At 34.2% G+C, this 14,707-nt stretch overlaps 1 protein-coding gene across 2 annotated transcripts in view; it reads left to right on the top strand.

Annotated features, from left to right (window-relative positions):
• Positions 1-14,707, top strand: part of TENM2 (teneurin transmembrane protein 2) — a 3,550,639-nt gene that overhangs the window by 196,218 nt on the left and 3,339,714 nt on the right. The gene's annotated exons all lie outside the window — the stretch shown is intronic.

Here is a 14,707-nt window from a genome sequence, read left to right on the forward strand (position 1 = left end):
AACTCAGTTTCTGTGTGGTTGGTGTCTTTATAAAAAATTGTTTCTTCATTTCAGTTGCAAGAACTGATGTAATCTTTGAGATGAAGGTTTAATTTTGCTATTTTAATGTTAAGCTGAAATCAGAGAAGAGGTAGAGTTGGAGGGTTGCATTGTGAATGCCATACAGAAGGTGATACCTTAACATATATTATCTAAAAACTCCCCCAATTGTCCATAATGTAATAATGGACACAACCTGACAAAAGCTTGCTGCTTCTGGTAGTGTGATTTTAGCTTCTGGACAAAAAATATAAGAATAGTGAAAGGTACACAAAAATATCACACATTCAGCAAATGTAATCTTACAGTTAGTAGTGTTAGTGATTGTCTTTATTAAGGGTTTATTTGGGCCTTAAAGATTTCTAAGAGCACTGTGTATTTATCTTTAGGGTTTTGCTTTTTTCTTGAAGACAAATTCTCAACACAGTGGGTTCTCATTGGGTGGCCTGAGAATGAACTCTCCAATGGGCTTTTAGTAGCCATTTTAAGTACAGACTCTGCTATATCTAGAGAGAGAGGCAAAATGAATGGAGGAGATTAGGAGGTACAGGCTTCCGGTTATGGAATGAATCAATCATGGGGGTGAAAGATATAACATAGGAAATATAGTCAATAGAATTATACAATAGTATTGTAGGGTGACAGTAGCTACACTCGTGGTGAGCATAGTGTACGTATGGAGTTATTGAAGCACTATATTGCACGCTTGAAACTAATACAACATTGTATGTCAATTTTGCATAATGGATGTCACTAAATTTGAAAAAAAACTTTCCTGGAGGCAATAGTCCAAAGCTCTTTTAAGAAATATTTCATTATTGGTGAACTTGGTGGCAAGAGAGGATGATACTCTGTAGAAAAACTCAGGCCTTGATGACTCTGAATTGAAGAATGATTCAAAATAATTGGATACAAAGTACTGGAATTTTAAGAATTTCTTAAGACAATTATTTACCTTAATTTTTTTAAGAATGCTATGATAAAAATCTAAGTGTAGATAAATCTAAAACAGATCTTTAAATTAAAAATGACATTTAAAGGCACTTGGATGGCTCCGTGGTTGAGTGTCTCTGCCTTCAGCTCAGGTTGTGGTCCCCGGGTCCTGGGATCTAGTCCCACATCAGGCTCCCTGTAGGGAGCCTGCTTCTCCCTCTGCCTATGTCTCTGTCTATCTCTGTCTCTCATGAATAAATAAAATATTTAAAATGTATTAACATGACATTTTAAGTGATAAAAATAAGTTATTGTTTACTTAGGGGGATTTTTTATTTCTCAGTGATATGAAAATGTATTTTTTAAAATTCCAGTATAACTAACATGCAGTGTTATATTAGTTTCAGGCGTACAATATTGTGATTCAATAATGCTATACATTACTCCGTGCTCACCGTGATAAGTGACTCTTAAAAATGTTGTATTGTAATTGATAATGTCTGAGTTTGATCTAGATACAATAGGCAAAAAAAAAGTAAGTTAAATCCTGTGGTGATTTTGCTGGCTATTTCACTCAGGCAGCACATGACCCAGAGTAAGGATATAATAAGGCACATTAATATCAGTTAATCTCAGTTCCTCTGTACCTGTCATAATGTAAACATTTTCTCACAAAGTGTGTGAATTCAGAGTTAAGGATTTTTAAAATATGTTCCTTTAAAATAAGGAAACTAAGTATCTGAAGCTTTATCTAGAATGCTCCCTGTTAGAAAAAAATCTGGATTCTTTAATAACATTTCAAGGGCTGTTTTGAGAGTACACAAGGACTGGCACAAGCCATTGCCTGTTGAAGATCTGACTTCACTATACAACCACACACATATACTCACACAAAATAAATAATAGCAATCCCTATCAGCCTTGATAGGATGTCTGCAAAGTTTTAAGCCATCAAAAACAGCCCGAAAACGGAGATCCGGGTCTGAATACGTAGGAGGTTCGGTCCCTTCCCCCCGTCTTCCACAACTTTTCTCTCCAGTTGTGTTTCTTTTCAGACTATACAGGGAAGCCCAGCTGCCAGTAGACAACAGGCTGAACGGTAGCCAGCTGCTTTATAACTGTGTTAGCCAGAAGCCCTCATGAGAAATATTTTTCCTGGAAAATAAATTATAACATGTCTAAGTGGTGCCTGACAAAGCTAAACAGGAGGCATGCTGCTCTATTGCAAATTCATCTGCAGTCTCTGGGTAGAGAGACAAATAAAAGCACTTCATCAAAATCAGTCACAGAAACCCAGGAATACCCATAGGAGACCACTAAACTCTAAATACCAATCAATTTCTCCAACTTTTTTGTCAGACTTGCAAGTCCTTTTAAGCACTGTCTTCTTGAACTGCCAGGCAGCAGCTGGCTGGTGTGGAGAAAGATCAGAAGGAGTACAGTTTGGGGGCCTTCTATGACACAGCGGTTTATCTAGCTGAGGACCCTTATTGCTGAAGGGGTTTTTTTGGCCTTAGAGCATCAATTAAGGCTACAGCCAAGCGCCTGCTTTGACTTCCATATGTTTGCAATGTCTCTTCTTGAAGAGGTTTGCCTATGTATACTGGGAAACAATATAAATAGAAAGTGTGTTAAGAAGCTGCCCCTCTGACTGCGAGTTTAAAACTGCAACTCTGAAAGTAATTCGATATGTAGGCTGTAGATATTTTAATATTTGCTGGTCCCATAACAATCACAATTTCACTGGGACAAAGTATTGATGATTTAATAAGATGCTAGTCTTGGTATTGACTTTGATTTAATCAAAATCTTACGATGATATTTAATCATGGTATTTATGAAACACCTGTTATGATTAAGACATTTAGCTAGGTACTGCAAATGATCATTATAATATCTATCTTTCAAGAGTTTGCTTTTTCATTTAGGAATCTAATAGAAAAAATAGTTTTTCTTCTCCAGGCTATGTCTTTGATTAGTTGTGTAACCATAAAAAAGTCAGTTAGGTTTTGGCATGTGGTTAACATATAAAGAAATTCATTCTGGACAATTGATTAATTGGGAGAGTGAAAGTATGGAAAAAGGCAGACCAACTCTGAGCCCATATATATATGGAGAGCACAAATCAAGGTGACAATAGAGATGGAGAAAAGTGGATAGATCCGGGAAATATTTTGGAGAGAGATCCAAAGGTCCTACAAAATGTTACTTGCCAGGCTAAATATGTTCTATTAAATTTACATTGATTCTGTGGAGTAGGTAAGGTTTTCACTAGGAGGACTGCAATATTATACAGAGTTTTTATGACTAGGTGTGGGACCTTCAAATGCCATTTAATCTTGTTGGAGACCAGTCTTTTCTATAATGAACTATTATGACCCATCTCTCTTCCAAGAATATATAAAGAAAAAACAGATAATAGTTGGAAAGGAAAATTATTTTTGGATGTGCAAGACAATACTGTATTATTTGCAGAAAAGTTTTAAGTGCTAAGGATTCAGGTAGGTGAGCCACCTGGCTTTTAAATGGCCTCCAGTATTAACTGCAATTTACATAATATAAAATTAAAGACACTAAATAAACTAGGAGAGTTGGAAAATATGACTATTTTCTTAAATGCATCACATTCAAGTTAAAGAAATCTAAGGCCCAATATCACAAAATCAAAGGAATCTTACTCAAGTTTGACTTCAAACTGCCTTACTTTTACAAAATAGTTTCATCTGTGAGGACATTTCCAAATGAGGTAATACTGGAAAAGTATTCATGAAATTATAGTGTCTACATTTTGATAAACTCTAATTCTGTCTAGATTGTACTGGATTTATTGATTTTTTCTCATGGCTAATAAAAGACATAATTATGTTTATATTATTGAGCAATCTGACTTAAAAAAGGCAAAATATATGTTTTTAGCACATACTTATGAACCATTGGGCTGATATGCAACATGAGTTGGGTTAGACAGAGGCCTTTTTATTATATGAGTACGATTAACAACAACAAATAAAATCAAAAGTGATTTAAAAAAAATCAGGAAATGTTTTGATTTAATTTCCTTTTTAAAAAAAGAACACAAGGCAGCCTGGGTGGCTCAGCGGTTTAGTGCCACCTTCAGCTCAGGGTCTAATCCTGGAGACCCGATATCGAGTCCCGCGTCGGGCTCCCTGCATGGAGCCTGCTTCTCCCTCTGCCTGTGTCTCTGCCTCTCTCTCTCTGTCTCTCATGAATAAATAAATAAAATCTTAAAAAAAAGAACAGAAATGTCATTTAAAAAGTCGCTGTTTTTTATAGAAATATTAGTCAAAAAGCAGTTGTGTTCTGTTTTTTAAAAAAATAATTACGGAGGTTTTTTAATTGTACAAAGTTATAACAATTCCATAAAATAGTTCTTAGAGAGTAGAAGTTAATAAAGCCTGCCAATATTTAACACATATTTTAAAACTCTCATGTAGCTATATCATTCAGAAACTTACCAAGTATTTCTGGTCATGTAATAGTATATGTCTCCATACACATTATTTTGAAAGAGCTCATAGTTAAAATCTGGCTTGAAAATAGGAAGCCTATCAAAAATTTTATCATTAAAACAAAGTTTAAGTAAGTTGTATAAGACATGTTTCATAGACCTTGGCTCTGGGCAATCCTAGACTCACATTCATTTTTGCTTATTTTGTGCATTTATCTCTTAGTAACAAAAATATACTATTGAAAAAGCACTACGAAAAAAAAAATGAAAAAGCACTAGGGTTACATAAAAATTTGATGGCAGTTGTGAGAAAGGATGGATTTGACGTGGCCCAATTGTTCAGTGTTAACAAAACTAATTTGTTTTATTAGATACAGGAATATTTCACTGTACTGAAGTGTGAATGTAGTTTAGACTTTGAAAGATTGCAACAAGGAACTGGAAAGGCATTAGTAACCTTTGCATACTTCAAATCTCTGGTTTGCTATCTCTCTGCCAATTTTGTTTTTGTTTATTTCCTTCACTGTAAAATGGTTTCCCCTTGTTTTTATTTGTTGGTTTGTTTTGTTTTGATATTTGATTTTTGTTTTTCTCACATGAGTTTGTCCAGAGCAGGAATTCTTTTGTTGTTAACACTGTTAACCAACTGACTTGAACCCCAGTGACCCAACTCAAAACTATCTTTTAAAAAAGTTGGTTGGGGCACCTGGGTGGTTCATTTGGTTAAGTGTCTGCCTTCAGCTCAGGTCATGATCCCAGGGTCCTAGGATCAAGCACCGAGTGGGGCTTTCTGCTTCATTCTCTCCCTCTCCCCTTTCCCCCTATTCATGCTCACTTGTTCTCTCTCTCTCTTTCAAATAAATAAATAAAATCCTAAAAAAAAGTTGGTCAGTCCACCATGGGTAAAGTATCTACTCTACTCAATTGGTTTTGACCAAGGAGGTGAGCTCACATAGTCCATGTGCAAAAAGGTGAGTAGGAAGAGGAAAAAATTCTAAAAGTTGTAATTGGGCTGGGCAAGTGCCCAGAAAATTTCTACTCCATTGTTAGTTCACTAGTGCTTAATTTCATGGGATGTAAATATTCAAATGCTGGTGGCTCAGTGCCAGAGCTGTTTCTTGGTCTGTTTTAACTTCTCTGTGATAAGTGTATTATACATATGAAAATGTAAACTTCAAAGAATTAGAGCACATTCTTTCCATTTGGGACCACATTTGAAATGTGGCCAGTCAGCAATCAACTACAGTTAGTTCCTATATACTGACTGGTAGTTTCTGGGGAAATCAATAAAAAAATAGCATTTCAATTGTGGCAAGTCTCCAGAGGAAAGAAATTCTGTAAGAGAGGATTGTTTGAGGCTAAGGGGAGGGGGGGGGGTGGGGATAAACGTTCTGTTACATACTACAAATATCAACCTAAATAGTTAAATGCAAATCATTTCCCAGACCCTAAATATGCATTATAATTACAGCTAACATTTAGTGAAATGACACCTATATATGAAGCAGGATGCTGCTTCTTGACATTCAGAATTTCATGAAATACTATGAGGTAGGTATATTTTATATTTGAACATCAGAATATTTAAAAGTTGCTCGTGAAAGGCCATGAAATGAAGAAACAGAAGAGCTAGAATTCTAACCCAATTATATTTGCAACCAGAGCCTCGTTCTTTGCTCTATGCTATTCAACCTCCAGGGTTGTTGTTTTAATCTTTACTCATAAACAAGAAAAAAAAAATCTTTCAGATATACATACCGGGAGTTATATCTTTTCTCTTTTTTTTCCATATAAGATTTTTTCTAGTAATTGCTTCTAAGTATAGCATTTAATTTCTAACATCTTGTCATATTTTTAAAAATTGTGTAGTTTTTACTTATTGTTTGCAGATATTTGTGCTATGAACCCAAATATTATCATAATTAAGGACCATGTAAATCAAGATTTCTGAAATTGGTGGTAAATTTAAAATCATGAAACTACAGTTATAAAAGCTAATGTAGTTGCCCAACAGAAATGTAAAAGAAAAATATTAAAACATATTTTTAAAAATTAGAGGCATGGGGTGCCTGGGTGGCACAGTCAGTTAAGCTTCTAATTCTTGGTTTTGGGTTCTGAGATCAAGGCTCTGCACTCACTGTGGAGTCTACTTGAGGTTGTCTGTCTCCTTCTGACACTCCTGCTCATGTTCTTTCTTTCTCTAAAATAAATAAATCTTTTTTAAAAACTTAGAGGCATAGAGAAGCAAATGATAAAATCTTTTACCAGAATATTTTTCATTCCTATGTGTATATTTAGGTGCCTTTTCTACATTGTAATTAATATAGTTAGTGCCTTTTCTACATTGTAATTAATATAGTTAGTACCTAAAACTCAGTCTCCTTATCAATTTCTGTTTCTTGTCTTTGAGTTTTGTTCCCCATCATGCTTCACCAAGTCCTGTCACCTAACTTAATGCAGCAGCTGTCCTCTAAAACACTTCATGGCAGATGTAGAGACAACTGAATTCAGATCCCTCTACCCAAGTGGTAATCAAGGTGAAAACGTGCTGAATCTGGAGAAATGGATTGCAGGTGTTCCAAGATCAATCCTGGAACACATTTCCTTATATGAGTGGTGTGATAAACTAGAATAAACTTAGCATATTATTCTGAATCAGACACTTAATATTTGAAAAAGGTGACTTGATCTGAGAAGTTAAATAATGCTAGAACCCTCCTGCAAACAGACTAAGAACATACTTACTTCAAGAACACAGCCCAAATATAACATAGCATTGTTACCTTGCAGTGAACCCTAGCCAGGAACATTTATGGAAAAGATGATGTGTAGAAGAACTCTCCCATTCCCGTAACAGTTATAGGTCCTGCTTTAAGAATTATATAGCTTAGTAAGGGGTTGCAATGATTTTTGATTTGACTCATATTACTGAGATGCTTAAAATCATTAAAATTAAAGTTGATAAAATTAGTTCATAATATATTTTTAAAGTAGTATAAATTGTTTATTTACAAAGAATGTATAGGTGTTTATTTTTAGTATTTTATATTATGCAGAAGTGCACACAGTAAGTTAAGATATAAAATACCTGCAACCAATGATAAGGACAACTCTAAAAACACAAAGTGAAGTAGATTAAGGATAGATGCTGAAAGGCAAAAATCTAAAGCTACTGGAGAAGAGTGCTACTATTTCAAGTTGGATAAGAAATAATATGTCAATAGCAAATAGATGAACATTTAAAGGACATCTACCTCATCTCTTGGCTCAGATGTGAATTTATTTATTTATTTATTTATTTAATTTTATTTTTTTTAGATGTGAACATATTTAAATCAAAAAGTGATACCATGTATATATTTACTCTAGAGGAATTTTTTTTTTAATTCATGGGAGACAGAGACAGAGACAGAGACACAGGCAAAGGGAGAAGCAGGCTCCAAGCAGGGAGCCTGACGTGGGACTCAATCGCGGGTGTCTGGGATCACACCCTGGGCCGAGGGCGGCGCACTAAACTGCTGAGCCCCTGGGCTGCCCTAGAGGAATTTTTGTTAACATTGTCAGCGGTGTTAATCACACATTATTTATTTAATTTAACGGCTAAATTATGAACCACTGAAATACCTCGATGTTCCTTCTATATTGTTTATTTTCTAATTATAATCAGGTGAATTATTCCATAGTCACAAAATTATGAATGATGACTTTGAAAGAATTTGAATTAGCTGATTATAAATGACAATGCATTCCTAAACTTATGTTTATTTTAATAAAAATCGCCAACTTTAGAGAATTTGCTTCATGCAGTAATGTTTACATACATCCTTTATTTTTATTTCCTGAATGTGTTTTTATTATAAACTCCTAGAGTGAGTTATTGGAAAAAATGTTTAGCATACAATATGACAGTTTGTAATTTTTGGCTCCTTAATAATAATTTTTTTAATTGGTGATGGAAATTGATAAGCCATTTAATAAAGACCTGTGTGTGTATATATGTAAATGCACAAATCTTACAAATCTGTAGATATGATTCAAGTACAATTCAGGAGGTATTGTTTCAATTGCCAAGTAATAAATAAACAAAAAGGTTTCTTTTACTGTGAATATCAGTATTTTAATTAATTTTTATAATCATCATATCTAATACTAGTATAACTATACTATTTGCTTTTATGAATATTATTAACTGAAGGTTAAGAGAGACTCCTTCCTTCTTGATAAGTACTTAATAGATGTATTCACTCTATATGGTATGTGAGTAAAATATTTCTTTAAAGATAGATATTCATCAATGTATTTTTAACCAAATTATTTGATTTTCTAAACATTTATTAAAATATTTTTATCTGATCTGTCATTTGCAATCGAAATATCAGAAAGGGTTAGTATCCAAAATCTATGAAGAACTTATCAAAACTCAGTACCCCCAAAATAAAAAAAATTCAATCAAGAAATGGGCATAAGACATGAACAGACATTTCCCCAAAGAAGACATATAAATGGCTAACACACGTGAAAAAATGCTCAGCATCTTTCATCAACAGGGAAATACAAACCAAAACCGCAGTGAGATAGCACCTCACACCAGTCAGAATAGCTAAAATTAACGACATAGGAAACAATAGATGTTGATGAGGATGTGGAGAAAGAGGAACCCTCTTAAACTATTGATGGGAATACAAGCTGGTGCAGCCACTCTGGAAAACAGTATGGAGGTTCCTCAAAAAGTTAAAAATAGAAGTACCCTATGACTAGCAATTGCACTACTAGGTATTTACCCAAAGAGTACAAAAATATTTGTATTTTTTGAAGGGATACATGCACCCCAGTGTTTGTAGCAACACAATCCACAGTAGCCCAAATATGGTAAGAGCCCAGATGTCTATCAACTAATGAATGGATAACGAAGGTGTGGTAAATACACACAATTGAATATTATTTAGCCATCAAAAAACTAAAACCTTGACATTCTCAATGACATGAATGGAAATCGAGTGTATTACACTAAGCAAAATAAGTCAAGGACAAATACCATATGATTTCACTCATGTGGAATTTAAGAAATAAACAGATAAACATAGGCAAAGAGAAGAAAAATAAAACAAGGTAAAGAGAGAGATGGAAGCAAACCATAAGAGACTCTTAATTATAGGAACAAACAGGATTTCCGGAGGGGATATGGGTGGGGGGGTGGAGTAATTGAGTGATGGGCATTAAGGAGGGCACTTGATGTAATGAGCCCTGGGTGATATATGGAACTGATGAATCACTAAATTCCACTACTGAAACTAATATTACACTATATGTGAGCTAAGTGGAATTTAAATAAAATTTTGAAAAAAAAAAGAAAAGTATTTTTCACAACCACTGTCCCACATTTGTTAATAAAAATGTTTTGAAAGTTCAAATGATACTGATTTTGTTCTACCACCAACTGCCACTTTCATCTGAGATGTAACATCCACAGTAAAGTACTTCTGTCATGCTTTGTGGGCACAATCTATATATTGGTTCCTTTGAACTAGGTCACCTGACAACCTCTGTATGCCCAAGATAGTTAACAAAATGTCACCTATATGAAATGATTCCTTGTTAGAGATCTTTTATTCTATTTTTAAATAAATACATTACATGTAACATTAATGGAACCTTTTCCATGACCTAGAGTGAAATGTCTAATATTGTGCTTTCCTTCTCTTCTCTTGTTGTGACATAAATATTACAATCTCAGAAATCAGATGGTTAAAGTATTGTAGGGCTGTGCTCTTCTAGTGATCATTTATTTAGTTAGTCCTTTTCCAGATGAAACAAAGATTTTAATATGTCAAATAGTCAAAAAATTCCCATGGCCCAAGTGGCAGAGTTTTCTAAATATATTTAGCAGAGGGACAAAGTGTATAACATTGAAACGACTGGCTAACATTAAGAATGGATAGTATAGAGGAGCTAATACCACATGATTACCTCTACTGTACTCATGAGGAAATTGAACCTAGAGTGAAGGATTTATCTAGATGTATTTCCTCCTATGTAAGTAGTATTATCTTTCTCTAAATATTATATTCTTGAGTTTAACTAAAAACACCATGGTGAGATTTTAAAAATAGAGATGAAAGGATACAAAATGTAAAACATATAATGAAAATAATTTACAGTATATTATATATATATATATATATATATATATATATATATATATATGTAGAGTTGATGAGCTTTCCAAATTTTTGTCTAACAAGCCTTTAGAAAAACCAGGCATGCATTAGGATATATAGCTAAAGCCCTGAAAAAATATCTTTACAAAGAAGAAAAGTCAAGTCTGACAGATACCCAACCATAGATGTCATATGTTTCTATGAGTAACAAAAAAGTAGGAATGTTTATTATAAACACAATATCTAATAAAATATTTGAAAAAATGTTGGGAGATGGACAGCTGAAAGATATAGGAGTCTGTAGGTTATTTTATTTTATTTTTATTTTTTTGGTTTGGGGAAGGACAGTGCTCTACTTGAACACTGAAAATTATAAGGAGAATGGGGAAGTAGGATGTTTCTGCAATCCCAGGCCTTGTTTCTGGCTTCCAGACTTTTTTTAGGCATTAACCTCTCTGAGCTTAATTCTCTATTTAAACAAACAAATGATACAAAATAATCATATTTTATTTGGAGACTGGATTCCTTAAGAGCTTGTTTATTCAAAATGTATGCAATTTTGAGGTAAATCCTGGCTCAGTATTTTAGGGATTTCCAGCTACCAGCTCAAGCTCCATTGTCGCTTTACTTGACTAATCAGATATAAATGGCTAACATATCCTTAGAAAATATTTCCTTAGAAAATATTTCTTTAGAGAATATTGTCTATCAGGGCACCTAAGTGACTTGGTTAAATTCTGCCTTTAGCTTGGGTCATGATCTCAGGGCCCTGGGATCAAGCCCTGGGGCTGGCTCCCTGCTCAGCAGGGAGTCTGCCTCTCCCTCTCCCTTTGCCTCTCTCCTTGCTTTTGCTTTCTCTCTCTCTCTCTCTCTCTCAAATAAATAAAATCTTAAAAAAAAAAAAAAAGAAAAGATTGTCTACCAAAGCCCAAATCTAAAATCAGTAAAAAAATATAACAAAATTTATTGACCTGAATTTAATAATAGGAATAATAACAATGTTAATGATAATGGCAAGTGTTCACTGGAGACTTAATATTTATCAGGTTCTCTGTGCATAATCTCATTAGCTTCTTACAACAGCTCTATGAGTCAAGGCCTGCTGTCTTTATTTTCCAAACTTCCATAGAAAGTGGCAAAGACAAGGTTTGGGTCAAGAAAGCAAGACTCTGGAGTCTGGGAAGTTAATAATGATGCCAGCCCGCCTTCTATATAATCATACTGTGATTTTCAAGTCTTTTACCATGCTTCAAAACCATGTGTTGGAGGAGGGTGGTAGATTATGTGTGACTTTATTAATTGTGGTGTTTTAGAGTGGAAGAACCAGGTAATGGGAGGGCTTCACATATTTTTGGTACTGATACTATTATTATTTTTTTTTCCTTTTATGCCTTATACTTGTTTTTTAAAGGTTTATTTATTTGGGAGAGAGAGAGAGAGAATGAATAAGCACGAGTGTAGAGAGGGGCAGAGAGAGACAGAGAAATGGACTCCACTGCTGAGCAGAGAGCTGGACATGGCCTTGCTCCTGGGACCCTGAGATCATGACCTGAGCCAAAGAAAGATGCTTAACTGACTGAGCCACCCATGCCCCATGCCTTAGACTTTTAATAAAAGATATATACAAGCCAAATAATTCTGTAGTCTTCTGTCAATACCATCCAATGGTTTTGGATTACAGGCCCATCTTCCTTACCCAAATACAAGCTCTGTGAGGTATGGACCATACATCCTTCATTTTAGAATTCCCATGTTTTTTGTAGTGAATGATGAACAATATATTTAGCAAATACTAAAAGAGCAATGAACAGTATAGAGCCTATAACCATTTAACTTTAAGAAGCACAGAAGTACTTAAGTATATCACAACTAAGTCCCAGGCAGCCCGGGCGGCTCAGTGGTTTATCGCAGCCTTCAGCCCAGGGCATGATCTTGGAGTCCTGGGATCGAGTCCCACGTCAGGTTTCCTGCATGGAGCCTGCTTCTCCCTCTGCCTGTGTCTCTGCTGCGCTCTCTCTCTCGCTCTCTCTCTCCCTCTCTCTCATTAATAAATAAAAATAAAATCTTTAAAAAAATTTTAAAAAGAACTAAGTTCCTATATACGCACTCTAGATAAATTATACTTGCCTTCAATGATTGACCATGTGTAAAACTAAATTAGAGCAAGCTTATTATATTACATAATTATTCTTAGACATGTAAAATCAGGTAGTTCTCAGAGACATTCTATATTATACTCCCTGTACCATTAAATATCTCTAAAACAATCAACATGGTTCTATGCTAAGAATATTTCAGTGGTTAATTTCTTTCAGAATGAATGATATTTCCAAATATTAGAAAATACTTGAAGATGTGCTTTGCAAAGCAAATGCCAGTTTGAATTTACAGTCTGTCCTTTTAACCTCTGATCATGTCAAGGATAACAATATATTTTAGCATGTCAGTTATCCTCCCAGATAAGTAATACCTGCCATAGGAATCATTAAAACATGTTAGGCATTAAATTTCATTATAGCAGTTCTTATGAGAGATTTACATTAATTTGTTATCAGACTTTTTGCATCAGTAGAAATAAAAAGATCAATTCTCAATAACTCTGTCCTTTAAACTGCATAATGATCCCTTATCTACATAGGACAAACAAATCGAACAGTATTTTTAGTGAGTAATTTCTCATTTTGGACTATATTATGAGGCCCAAAAAATAGCAATAAAAGCTATTCCTCAGACAGTTTCAGAGCATGCAAATAGACATGGTTCACACTGCTTTAATAAATGAAGCACCATCGTGATGGTTTGGAGGAGTGCTAGCTGTGCTTAACATACCCATCCATCTTAGCATTCTTGCATTTATTCTGTTTAGAAGATGGCTAAATCTCAGTGGAGAAAGATTTAATTTCCTTTCAAATGTCATTGGCTTGGAATGCTTTGATCATGCTGAGATTTGTCCAACCTCTGTCATGGCAATTCTCTGTTGATTTCAGGCTGATTTACTTTGTACATCAAAGGCATGAAAGGACCATTCTATAACACATGCTTTTGGCTCCACATTTTGAAATCTCTTGAATACTCATGAGCCATATTGTTATAAGAAATGGACCACTGTTATGCACTTAGAAAATAAGGTTACTAGTTGTGCCCAGCCCTTATTTGCTTTTTCTAAAAAACAAGAGTTCTTATGTTGCTATTCCTTAATTACTTTATCATTTTGTTCAATTAAGTACTTACTTTAAAAACAGAAAAGATAATTTTTAAGTTATGGCCTAATAACATGTCATATTTTAATTTTGTCAGGTATAAAACTCTTCAGCTAATAGAAAATTTAAGTCAAGAACTAAATTCAACAGATATTTGAAAAAAGCAATAATCACAATGGCTTATAATCCATCGATTTCTGATCTTGTATTTCAGATATAATTATAGAAAATATTCTAGAAAATGGAAATAATTTTTTGTTATTGAGATATAATTGACATACAGCATTATGTTAGTTTCAGATGGACAATGTAATGATTTAGTACTTATACATACTAGGAGTGATCACCACAATAAATCTAGTCACCATCTGTAACTATACAAGGTTGCAAAAACTTTTTTGTGATGAGAACTTTCAAGATCCATTTTCCCAGCAAGCTTCAAATATGTACTACATTACCACTGACTGTAGTTACCATGCTTCACACCAAAACCCCATTACCTATTCATTTCACAATTGGAAGTCTGTATTTCCTGACCCCCTTCACGCATTTTACCCAAGCACAAACTCCTTCCCTCTGCTGGCAGCCACCACTTTGTTCTTTGTATCTATGAGTTTTATTTTGTTCATTTGTTCTGTGTTTTAGATTCCACATGTCAATGAGATCACATATTATTTGTCTTTCTCTGTCAGACTTATTTCACTAAGCGTACACTACATCTTCTTTATCCATTCACCCATTGATCAGAAACTTAGGTTGTTTCCATATCTTGGCTATTGTGAAAAATGTTGCAATAAATAGAGAGTGCATATAACTTATCAAGGTAGTGTTTTTGTTTCCTTTGGATAAATAACCAAAAGTGGAATTTTTTGATCATATGGTGTTCTATTTTTAATTTTTTGAGAAAC

This window comes from Vulpes lagopus, chromosome 3 (genome assembly GCF_018345385.1).
Source record: "Vulpes lagopus strain Blue_001 chromosome 3, ASM1834538v1, whole genome shotgun sequence".
Lineage (NCBI taxonomy): Eukaryota > Metazoa > Chordata > Mammalia > Carnivora > Canidae > Vulpes > Vulpes lagopus.